We start from the raw sequence: 13,902 nt of genomic DNA on the forward strand, positions 1-13,902 counted from the left end.
ATTGTTCTCCCTCATGTGTGTCGCTCCTCTTATTTCAAGCACTAGTATCCTTTCGTGACTCTTCAAACCCCTCCTCTGTCTTCTTCGGCCAATCCTCTCCTTCTCAGACAGTCACATGATACATCAATACACGTCACCAAACTTCCCCCTCTTCTCACAAGATAAAGATTTATGTTGTTTTCAGAGCCACAAGAGATGTCCCTTCTCCCCTCTTGCCCAACTGGTTTTGTAAAGACAAAGGAATCTATTTAACACATTCGCTTCAACCCCCCACATCACCTTGAATTGTCACACAGAGACATACTGAGTAAATTAAAGCAGTTATGTCCACTTCTAACTAGTAATATTATAAATCAAACAGTTATAATTAAATTAATTCACTTCAACCGCTAAAAACTCCACATCCAATTTGAGGAAACACTTGCTATCACAGCACAGCGCGATACAACTCGAAGCAAAGCCGACAGGTAAAGAGACAGCCAGCAGTTCTACGGTCGGGCGATATGTTTCAAAGGAAATGTGTCCATTGAGTACTGTTGATTCGTCCTTTTGCCATGCAATAATAGTGTAACATCTTGAAAGAACGCCACCAGCAAACGTCGGTTAGGATGTCACCCTTTAATTTATAAAGGTCTCATATTATTAAACTTTTCAACATACTAAAATAGTTCTCAAATATGTAAAAGACATGTCTGTGACATGCATTCGTCAAAATTGACTTTGGATCTAATATTTTTGCTGTCCCTAAATCAGCCAAAAAACGCTCTGTTCTAAACAGCCTGTTTTATGTAAATAGCTGCACCAGGCCACGCCAAGGCTCTCGAAGGGGCAGTGATTTTGGTCATGGTAGCCATGTGCTAATGTTCTGAATGGAAACGACTGGCCATGGGAGCAGAAGAAAAGGAAAATACAGACATGTCTTTTACACATTTGAGAACTATATGAACATGTGGAAAAGTGGCACGTTTTACCATAAGAAAAAGTAGCATAACTTTACTTCAGAGACAAATTTGTAGCGTTAGTTTGTGATTGTTTAGGCAATGGTTATTTTGCCGTAACCCATAAATCTCCCGCAAACATTATTTTGCCGTGAATGTCTCCGATTTGCCGTGAATGCTTGCAGACATTTAAAAGCGGTTATGAATAACACAAATGTGCACATTTAGGTCACTGCGCGGTCGCAACATGCAAGCCGTCTCGTCGAGACCACTTAGTGGCCGGTTAGCATCACAAAGTCATGTCAACTATGTGGCGAGTTGCTAGTCACGGCAAATTAACCACCGCGGATTGTATCTTGACAAAACAATACGCAACCAATTCATATTATCCAACCACCGTCTGCTTTATCATATCTGACCTGACCTCTTGTAACCAAACCTCCACATGACAAATGTAGCTCCCACTTTAGGCATTAAAAATACACCAGTAATTGTTATGTTTTGGTTTTCTGCTGTTTCCTGTTTCCGATTTCTCCCTTGCAGTTGCTGGGGAAACAGCTGGAGGGCGGATCCTGCCGACACACTTGCTGCCCATTTTAAAATCAGGCCGAAATAAAAGCCAGGCAGCAACAGAGAGAAGTGTCGGATTATTGCTCCGCGACGCTACTCACTAAACCTGACGTTTTCGATACTGCTACCTTTCTAGCGGCAATCTTTCTTGGTGTTGTGGACACCACTAGTAATTAGACTAGTAGCGTTTTTCTTTAATCAATTTTGTGTGCTACACTCCTCTCTGTTTTATCCACCCTCTAGTGTGGTTTTGTGTTTTCTTGTTTTTGCCCACGACGTACATGTTTTTGTCGTCGTCGACTTTTGTTAAGCAACCTTTTGTCCAGGTGTTGTGCGCTTTTTTTTGTTCCATTAAAATTGAGTGACTTTCGCGCTGGCTGGATCTGCCCTTTTCTTTTGGAGTCCAACAAAAAAAAAACTGACTGAATAACCCGACCAGAATGGACTCCGCAGACCCCGGCAGCCTTTGCCAGGCATTGGCTAGCCATGGGCGCTTACTTGGACAGCACGAGCAATATTTCCGTGAACTGAAGGAAGCCATATTGATGCTAACGACCCAGATCGGGTCTCTTACCTTGAAGGTGGAGCAGAGATCGGACTCCAGGGCTGCTGAAGGATCACGACCAGCTAGGGCGTCCCCTGTCTCCTCCGCGGCCCTAACAGCTGGTAACTCCGTACTTCGGGAACCCAATATTCCCCATCCTTCCCGCTACTCTGGCGACATTGGTGGGTGTGACCAATTCATTCACCAGTGTAGTCTGGTTTTTGATCAAAAGCCGCAAACTTTTCCTAACGATGGCGCCAAGGTCGACTTCGTAATGAGCCTACTTTCCGGCCAGGCGGCATTATGGGCGATGGCAGTCAGTAAAGCCTATCCGGAGCTCCGAGCTTTATTGCCTGCTTTCCTGTCGAAACGTCTTCAACCACCCGGTAAAAGGAAAGGAAGCAGGCAGCCGCTTGCTAGACCTTGTTAGAGTATTGAATATTTGTATTCTACTTTTTGCGTGTTCAATTAACTGAATGGTGAGATTCTGGTGAAGAAGTCCCTTTGCAAAGGTATCAGAAGCTTCTGATGACAACAATTGAACTCACTCAAACAGTGGTCTGTTCAGATTGTGTGTCTTCTACTCCGGCACATCATTATTTATTGAAAAGTGGGTGAATACGAAAAGTCTCCTCTCATCAGCCCACAGTACATTTGTTTGCAACTCAGTGAATACAAGAAAATCCCTCTCTCCTCCCTCAGCAAGTTCAGCAAGTTCCCATAGGTATAAATCAGATTAGAGAAAAACAATAATACAAAGCCTGTGCCTCCCCTCTTCCGACCGGCTGAGACTGGTACTAGACTAAACTCCCTTCAAGATAGCAGTGGAAGAAACCCGTTGCCCTTCTCATGAGAGTGAGACAGATAAGAATACAATACTATTCATTGAGCTACACAGCTATAACTAAATCCAAAACGGCTAAAATATAAATTTAAACTGAAAAACAATGTTAATAACTTAACATTCCCTCATTTGAGCTCATGAGAGCTCAACACATTAAAACATTTTTTTCAATGGTTGTGTGGTGGAAATAATTATCATTAAAACATCCCTTTAGCAGAAGAGGAGGTAGTTTAGCAATCATATGACATTAAAAAACAATTTGATACATTTAAAAGATTTTTAGTGGAATAAGCATAGCATATGTGAGGCTTAACATAAAATGTTGTTCATTAAAAAGTGTCGCAATGTATCGGCAGACGGATATGTGTTCTTTGAAGCCATCTCGTGATGAAGTTCTTTGTTGAATGAGAAGATGACGTTGTCATCTTTTTGCAGAACCCCAGAATAGATTGCCTGCAAATGTGATTCTCGTGATGATTGCCCAGGAAAAGGCACTTGACTTGATCCGTTGAATGATGTCAAAACGATGTCCAAACGGCCGCTCCAGAACCGAACACTGGGTCAGCTGACGTGGCTCCCAGGTCGGAGGTGATAAGATTGATGATCATCAGTTGATGAGATAGCCGGCAGCCTTGTAGACCAGTTGTGGAATTTCGTCTCTCCTTTCCGTTATCAACCTGAGAGCGGAATATGTTTTTAGTCTTCTCATAAACCCACATAAATTTTATTTGGAGGAAAAACCCTGATAGTTTTTGTTAGTTGGGATTAGTAAATGTTATTTGGTTAAGATCCGTAGGTCCTGTGCTGTTGGAACAGGAAAATATCTATTTTTGTGACATTGAAATAGAGCCCAGCCTTTGATTGAGTTGAATGACATTCGCTCATTCATTAATATAAGACAGAGCTTGTAAATATTTATTTTTCAAATAGGTTTTGTTCAATAATAGGTAATTTTTTACCACGACTAAATTTGTTCTAAATTTGCATAACTGTGCCTTTCACCATCCTGAAAGGAATCATTTTACTAGCATATCATATATTCTCTTCCCAGAATCCCACGACCGATCGAATCGTGACATGCTGGAAAAAGCTCACATATATTCATATTATCTATACTCTTTTGCAAACACTGGGCTCCAAACATTACATTTTTCAAATGTGATTCTGAGATAAAAGATATAATATAATATAATTACCTTCATCCGGCGAATATGCATTATTGTCCTTGCTTGCTTCAGACTTACTTTGCTCCGCTCGATTTCCTCTGGTAGATTTTTTCATATTCAAACTGTGGATTATCACTTCAAAACCTTTTCATTTTTTAATCTACTAATTCGTCTACATTGGTTAATTTCTTAAACATAAACTCCCTCATTTTGACAAAGATCCACTGATTTTTTCAAACACGTCAAGATAAAGGGAGGATAAAATAGAGACCTCATAACTCAAAAGACGTCGTAAATAACACAACCCTCTAAATCAGGCTATGCGGTAAACGAAAAAACTACAAAACACTACAATAAAAATGAGCACAAGCAGATACAATGTAAGACACTAATATATGATGACTTTGGGGCCATAAAAAATAGAGGTAACCATATTAATCTAATTCAGGATACGAATTACACAAAACTTACAAATATCTACCATTTCCTAGATTTAATCAAACTAAAAATTATCTTCAAACTGCTAATCAACTTCACCTCTTTTACATATTAGTGGGGCTCATACAAAACACAGCACACAAAATATTTCTGGTATTCATAAATCATAAGTCACAGTGCTGCGAAAAAAATAAATAAATCTAAAATTAACCATCAAGCTCGCTATTATTTATTAAATAGCATCAACTCAGTACGATAAGATGCATGGTTCAATATTATGTATATAAAACATATACTTAGATAATATATATATTAAAAATATATACCACTGTGAAAATTTCTTAGTTAGTCTTTTACTTATTACTACTCATTTTATTCTATTATTTTTTCTATATTGTAGCTGCAGCTGGACAAAGTCCAGAAAAAAAAAAAAAAAGTTCCTCACGGGAAAAATAAAAGTATATCGTATCATATCATATTAATAAAATTCCCATTGTACCAATTCAGAAACTGATTCTCCCAAAAATATAGGCAAAAATTTAGTAGGCTATAGATTGAAATAAATTTTCTCAATCCCTCATTTCAAATTTACATATGTCGTTTTCAATTTCCTGAAATACCTTGCTATAGATCACAGTTCCCCATTCAACACATTAAAAATGCCTTGCATATACCGTGCAGCATTTCACTGATTGAAGGGTCGCATCCTAGTCAGACCACCAGCTTTCAAAAGTCAATGTTCAGGGCGACGGCTGTGTCAGACAAAGTTCAGGCATCAGCGATGAGAGGAGACATCTCTGTAATGAGGCTTGTACACAGTCACTGGGCATTGTGGAAGTTGAGCATCATGTTTTTTGTAGGCACAGGAGGAGAAGACTGTGCTCTGCGGCTTTTGACCTTTGATCTCTGCCACATCCATTCAGACGCTGTCTGCAATGTGGACCCGATGACACATTTTCGGTCCTTCCAGGCGCTCACCTCGACCAACGAATGCACCCGGCTGATCCAATGCACTACAATGCCAGACTGAGGAAATGGGATCATAGCAAGACAGTACACTTCCTGCTTTCTCAAAAATGTTTCGTAAAAAACAGCCTTTTTACTTTTTTTTTTTTAAATACCCTTATATAGCTACTAGCAATACTTGCAAATACAACGTATCAGCAGCTGGGGCGCATCCCGTTCGCAGTTTGTAATCAGTGAAGGCCATCAAACCCTCATCTGCCTTGGAACTTAAACATCAGTTTCTGAAATGACACACTCAGAGAAAAAACAAATATTAAAATCATTATCATTATGTCAATTTCAAAAACATTTATAACTTCAACTCAATACAACTCAAACAAAATACTATTATTTTATCATTATTCTTGATTCATTTGTCCCGAAAAGGGAAAGTTAACAAATTGACCATCTTTGTCAATTATTAAAGTGTAAAAGACTATCAATTCAGTCACTAAAAAAAAATATAAAAAAAAATAAAACACTAATTTAATATTCTTCTACAAAAACTCGACAATATCTTTCAAATACTATTACTTATTTTTTATTGTATATCATTCCTCTCTTACCTAGAAAAGAGAAAAAGTCCCATTACGAGGACACATTATGCTCTAACCCACAGCCCCCTCCTTTTCTTCTAACCTAGAAACGGGGGGGGGGGGGGGATCTTAACATTATACATCGCAAAACCTATTTTACCACATTCCCATTTGAAAAACAAACGCCACTATCACACCAGTCTCATCTCACACAAAAACAACACCAAACTTAGTTAAAGATATTGAAGAAAAACAAACAAAATCCCCATATGCACATTTCTCACTCACAATCACAATAATAGCCCCCACCTTTTAGAAGCTAGGTCACACACTCAAATACATACGCACACTCTTTAGTCATTATAAAATAATAAACGGTTTCATTCTATCAATTCGTTGTCTACAAATCTTATGGCATTTAAACCGCAGTTTTGTACGGTGATTTCAGTAAACGGGTTAACTTATTTCGAAGGGGAAGTTACTTTAGCACCAGCATCTATCAAAGAAAATACAAAAGTCCCTCGTACCATTTTGTCCAGCGACGGCTTTTCATGCAATCGATCCATAGTTTGTTTTTTCATTTTTCATCGACGTTTTTTTATTTTCCGCATGGCTGCGACTCACAAGTCCCGACTATGAACCGGAAGCACATTCAGGACAAACCATTCTGTATCCGGGTCGAAATCGCCCTCCATTTTTGTAGGCTATTTTTTACTTTCGGTTTATATTCTACGCAAGTAGTATTAATATTTATCAATACAGTGACGTCTCACTTTTAGTATAATAGTTCAATAGGTTAACACAAATGGCCACACAATAGACACACATAAGAATCACGTGACCTCTCGTTTATACACAGCGGTTATCCAATCCCGCTGAGCTAGACTGTCCTCCATATATTGCAAAATTTTTGCAAGGCGCTCATTTTCAAAATAACTCGTCACGCGCTATCGGATTAAACCGTAGAACAAAAGGAATTCATACGGTAATCCTGACCTCAAAACTACAATCGTAGGAGCGCCAAAAAATAAAAACAAATCACGTAATCTCTCGATTGCAAATACAGTGACACAAAATCCAATTATCGCTGTAATCAACCTGGACCCCTCAATACTGTTCAATTTCAAACAGGCGCTTTTTCAAAAAACATATTACGTGTAAATGGAGGTTCTCAATAAGAGTCATGAGCAAATATCGATATTAGTCCCCAATCGGCCAAACTGCTAAAAAAGCAGAGCGCATACCATAATCTTCGCGATCCTTAGTAGAAGAAAGACTTCTTACGTCATCCGGCAATCCTTTTATTCAATATATATTATGGTCTAAGGATTCTTCGTAGCGAGACGAAAACAAAACAAAACAACAACAAAAATCACTACTTCATCCTGCACAAAAAAAGCTTTTTCTCTAGGTCTGCATTTACGTCACTAAAAAATGCACCACCCCACGACGTGTCCAGTTCAATATCGTAGGAATTATCCCAACTCTATAACGACATCAAACTACAACTTGTTCACACAGACCTCATGTAAAAATTTAGACAATTTGGAAGACGAAAAACCAGTTGCAGCGGTCCCAAACAGACAGAACCTCCCTACGTGGATAAAAGTCTCCACTTACCGTACTTTATTTATTTAGGCCTAGAAGTTCCGCCCGTCCGGAAACGCCGCAGCTCGCAAGCCGTCAAAATACCACCATCCGTTAGAATTCAGCGTCGGAGGTCACCATTTGTTAGAGTAGACAATATTTGTATTCTACTCTTTGCGTGTTCAATTAACTGAATGGTGAGATTCTGGTGAAGAAGTCCCTTTGCAAAGGTAATTAGTCAGAAGCTTCTGATCACACAATTGAAGTCACTCAAACAGTGGTCTGTTCAAAAGTGTGCCCCTCCTCCTCCTGCACATCATTATTTATTGAAAAGTGGGTGAATACGAAAAGTCTCCTCCCATCAGCAAGTTCAGCAAGTTCCCATAGGTATAAATCAGATTAGAGAAAAACAATAATACATCAGCCTGTCCTTGGATTCTTCAACCGACTGAGACCGGTACTAGACTACACTCCCTTCTAGACAACAGTGGAAGAGAAACCCGTTGCCCTTTTCTTCTCAGGCGAAAGAGACAGATAAGAATACAATAGACAATTCTATTCATTGAGCTACACTGAGTTAACTAAATCCAAAACGGCTAAAATATCAATTGAAACTGAAAAACAATGTTAATAACTCAACACTAACCTTTAGGCACCCAAAACACGAGCCACACCAGCAGCGATGTATCGATAGTTGAGCGTAGAAGAGAGATCACTCTAACACTCGGTTAAAAGCAAAAGCAAATAAAATTAAGTAACAATTTTAAAACTGGGAGCTAAAAACAATAATAATAGTACCATTTAACCGGAGAGCAGCGGCAGCCAGTCGCGCAAGCGTCCACTCAACAGTTTTGGAATGACATACACTATACGTACTCACGAACTTGAATCCGCACTCAGCAATGAGGCGCGGAGATCATGGAAAGATGGAAGGGGAGCTACAACGTCCGCACAAATATTTCAAAAGTCAAAAATACACCAAGCCGTCGCAGCCAAGTGGGGCGGGGAACCCCGCTGCCCCAATCAGCAAGATCACAGGCCACCAGCGACGGCGACGCAGAACAGCGGTAAGCGCCGTGAGTGACTGCACGAGGAGGTCAAAGAGACTGGGTTCCAGCTACGATCCGCTTTTATACATGAGGATCACGTCAGCCGGAACCCTGGAAATGTCCTTTTATGATTTCTTTCTCGAGTGACGCATGCGCGTGGGGGGATTTCCGTGCTGTTTCAGCACCGCCACCTGGCGGTCGGGAGGGACGAAATAGAACTACCAACAAGATTGGTCAAATTTAACCATTTTTTGGTCAATTTGACAAATCTATTTTCAGGGTGCACCCTCTGGATTGACACGTCTCATGGAATCTACCAGTCGAGATCCTGTAGAGACCATTTTAACAGTTACTTTCACTAACATGCTGTCATGACTTTATAGATGATATAGAGGAAATGAAAATGTACAGTCTAGGTGGATCAACTAGGTTAAAAAAAATCTTAAAATACAGTGCTCGGCTACACACACAGTATCATCTTACTTTGAATGTGTAGTCTTCTCGACCGTAGATGTCCCAACATCATTCTGTAGACTGAATATCTTGCACTATAACATCAAATTCTTCATCTCCAATAGTAGAATACCTATAAGATTTCCTGCAAAGGAAAACAGATTATAATGCGGCAACATCTATATACACGGTTTTAATATTCTGAAAGAGCATTAGACGCCGCAGAGACGAAGCACCCCGATGTTTAAGCGATAAACATAACTACATGCATTAACGTTGTTAGAAAATGTTATTTTGTTTTCTTGCGTGTTCAAATAAAAATCAAAGTTGAGATCTGTGAAGAGGTTTCCTTGCAAGGTTTTTATTACAGAAAGTTTCTGAAGACACAAATTAATTCACTCAAGTAGTGATCTGTCCAAATGTGTGTCTTTAAAGTGGACCCACATCAGCTTTATACAAAAACAGTGTTTACAGGATATCGTTTCTCCCCTCCCTGAGTCCTTGGGGGAAAAGTGAAGTAGACCGACAGCTCATATCTTAGTTCATCCCAGCTTTTGGAAAATAATTGGACCCAGCTCTTCCTTGAACTTTAGACCGGATAACTAGTGCACAGAAACTCTGCCTGCACTTTTTTAAACATATACTCCTTAGATAAATCACAGGAACCTTATTACACATTCCTTTCACAGGGAAGAGAACAAAATACACTATGCATCAAGTACAATTTAATTAACTGTTTTCTTATTACTACACAGCTATAACTAAATTCAAAACAGTTAAAATATAAATTGAAACAGTAAAAATGTTAACAATGTTAACAACGTATAGTATTTACTGTATGTTTGTTTGTGTATGTCATTCTGAATATTTGTTCAATACATGCATTAACGTATAGCATTTACTATATGTTTGTGTATGACATTCTGAATATTTGCTCATGTCAAAACATTTGAGTCATCCTTTTTCCATTTCAAATTATGCAAATAATCAACTGACGTGAGCGTGTGCCGTGGATCAAAAATGAAAACATCCTCATAACATTAGACGTTGAAAGAATTAACACATAACAGGTACTCTTCAAATTTGGCGGTCAAAAAATCTGATTAAAAAAACAAACCCTTTTTAATTAAGCAATTGTGATTAATCAAAATTCTAAAATGTAATCGATTCGATCAGAGATTTAATCGTTTGACAGCCCTCATCATTTCCCCAAGTCTATTGCATTTATCTAAGTTTTTTGTTAAATTTTTCCTACTATTTTAATTTGTCTATCCTCTCAATTAGTTTGTTCAACACTTATTGTCCTTTAAAGCTGTTCCCACAAAATTCATCATTAATAATTTCTAAATATGTACTTAAGCACAAAGTAAAATTTCACTATGTAAAGGCTGCACATTTCCAATCAAGCTTTTATGGCTCCTCTCACTCGCACGCACGCGCGCGCACACACACACCAAATAAAAAAAGTGAACACCTTGTTATTAACATATTGATGTCACTAGAGTGTGCTTAAAACGTTACAGTAAGAGCTGATCTTGAACGTGAGATAACCCTTGGAACAATAGCAGCTTTGTTGAATCGCAGGAGCCAGTCGCAAAAACTTCTGGAAGCAGCTTCGACGCGGGGCATACTCCGGTCAGCCTGATTTTTCGGTCGTTAATGGCTGTTAAATAAACTTACAGTAGTCAAGAAAGAATTTTTATGACGGTCAGCTGATGTACTGTAGTGTACTGTAGTGCACGCACCTCAAGCAGCTGATATAATCAGCTGACTCCTCAACTTGCTGTACAATGTTAAACAGACAGCACTTTTTTCGTGTTTAATATAGAGCAGTAGATAAACACAAGATACATTTAAAATTGCATACATTGTCAAATTTAAACTCCATCAATAGCTCTGAAACAGAGTTGGCCAAACTCTCTCTATTGCTCTGCACATGGGGAAAGGCGAGGTTTTACTGAACCAGACGTTTTACTTCGACAAAATTACCCAGAAAAATACCTAATATTACATTTAAAAAATTACATCACCATAGTGTCAAAGGTAAGATTTAATCATTATATGCCTATAGCTAACTTTGGGAGGGCTTAAAATACCAAGATACATCCCTTTTAAACTTTTATTTACAACTGCAATAAATTAATCAGAAAATGACGATTTAAAACCTGATTGGGTAAACAGTGTAGCCTCTTTTGCACATATCTCGGAAAAAGTCATTTATCGGCTGCGTTATCAGTGGTATGTGATTCCAAATCGCATCGGTGAACATGTCAGTGTTTTATGGTGACAAAATGGCGACTTTGCCGCCTATGTGGGAGTTAAAAAGCGACCACAATTGGAAGTTTAACATGTAGGAGAAGAACGCAGTCATCAGCGTTTTTCGTTGCCATGGCATCGCATGTCATCTTTCACCTCCCTCCTCTTCTCAAGCAAAGCCTACACACAACATAACACACACAGTCGCTTGTAGAATTTTTATGTATTTGCTTTATCAAACATGACCAAACATTTTATTGTGCCATTATAGTCTAATGGGCACTACTTTTTGTTGGTGTTGGATACCACACTGTGTGTCACCCTAGCGCCGTGATATCGTATTGTACTGCAGCACCTGTTAGTAAAGAAAGTGCAGAAACTGCTAACTGGTATTTGTCTTACTTATAAAGGTTATGTAAGTGATAAATATAACAAAACTGGCGACAAGAGTGACAAATGGACCCAAGAGGTGCTCTCAACCGGACCGAAAGTCAAGTTTTTTATTTTTTTATTTTTAGACGACATTTGCTCAACCCGAACAAGCTAATTGGAGGTGGGGACGAACTGCCAAACGCCAACATGTCTGGAAGATTGGGACAAATGGATAACTTTGATAGAAGCATAGAGGACTGGACAATTTATGTGGAAAGAGTTGAACAGCATTGTCTCGCTAATGCGATCAACAATGAGAGAAGAGTGGCTACGGTGATAATGGTGATACTTAAAAACTACTTGAACCCGGCCCCGTTAGTGATCGGTGAGCGATTCAGGTTTCTTAAGAGAAACCAATCAACAACCGTGTCCGTGTCGGAGTATATTGCTGAGCTATGGAGACTGGCGGAGCACTGTCAGTTTGGAGATTGGCTGTCAGATGCGCTACGGGACCGTTTCGTATGCCGGCTCCACAACGAGCACATACAGAAACGTCTTCTAACACAGGACAAGCTTACTTTGAACCAAGCGCTGGAAATAGCCATATCAGCTGAGATTGCAGCAAATGATGCAACAAATTACAAGGTAAAAACTCTGCAACAAGCTAGTGATGGGATTTTCGGCTCTTTTGGGTGGTCCGGTTCATTTGGATCGGCTCAGTGAAAAGAGCCTGCTCTTTTTGGCTCTCAAACGGCTCTTTTAACTTTAAGTATTTACGACAGATTTAGCATACATTTTGATGAACGACTTGGTGAACTAAGTATTGCACTCTACTGACTGCAAATAGCAACAATTATCAAGCAAAGAAAATGATTTTTATTTATTTTATTGAAAGTTAAAAAGGCTACAAACAATAAATAAGCAACAAAGTTGAAACTACAACCAAACACCAATCAAATAACACAAATAGTGAGTAGTAATTCAAGTACAACAGCAGCAGCGAACAAAACAAACATTATAAGCTACTCACCAGGTCCAGGATAATAGACCTTGTTTTATTTCAAAATGTTCAACTCTTCTGTTTGCTGTCTCCGCGTGTAGTACACTCACTGCATGCCCTGCCCCCTACCCTTTCCCTTCTCATCTCTCCCTTTCTGAGCAGCGCAGCCAAACCTCGTTTCTGACACGTAAAAAAAGAGAGAGAAAAATCGGAAGAGACAGAGAGCAAGGGAAAATAAATGGGCGAGGGAGCCGGCTCTTTGTACCGGCTCGTTCGTGAACGACCCATCACTACAACAAGCTCAGTGTTTAAAATGCAAACCAAACAGCGTGATGTCAAGTTGAAGCCCTGTTTTCGATGTGGTAAAAAGTCACATGACCCCGCCGAGTGTTGGTTTAAGGAAAAAGATTGCCGTCAATGCAATAAAAGAGGACACATACAGAAAATGTGTAAGTCAAAGCGTAGTGATGCTGATGAAAAGACAACACGTGCAAAAAGAGGGAAAAGAGTTGTGCAACAAACTGATTCAAGTTCAAATGAGGAATTGAGCTGCCCGCATAGAGCTGCAAAAGGATGCAAAACCGACATTTCCATACACCTTACGTCCTAAGGTGGAAGCTGAGTTACAACATCTCATGGATCAAGGGATATTAACCAAAGTGGAGTGGTCGGAATGGGCAACACCAATTGTGCCTGTTTCTAAAAATACAACAAAGTGCGTATTTGTGGTGACTTTAAATTAACAGTGAACCCAGTACTGCAAGCGGATCAATATCCGCTCCCTTAAATTTATGAAATTTTTGCGTCGTTAGCAAATGGTGAGCATTTCGCACAGATTGACTTGGCCCAAGCCTACTTGCAGATGGAGGAAAATTCACACAAGTATCTCACACAAGTATCGTGGACATTGCCTTGCGGCAACTTTGGCTTCTTGCCATCGGCCTGAGTTATGTTAGTGATAAACATAGCAGTAGTCTTGACTCAATTTGTGTAGTTGTGCGTGTGAGAGACCTGTCGTAGTCCCCCGAGGATCTCCTGTTGTCGCCGTCTGCCAGGCGGAACGAAGATGTCCGCAGGGGAGGAGGCGTTAGGAGGCGCCCAGCTCAAAGCTACTGATGAGGGGAAGGATTGCCGGTAACGCACA

This window comes from Leptonotus elevatus, chromosome 10, assembly GCF_054856555.1.
Source record: "Leptonotus elevatus isolate MCC_2025b chromosome 10, RoL_Lele_1.0, whole genome shotgun sequence".
Classification (NCBI taxonomy): domain Eukaryota; kingdom Metazoa; phylum Chordata; class Actinopteri; order Syngnathiformes; family Syngnathidae; genus Leptonotus; species Leptonotus elevatus.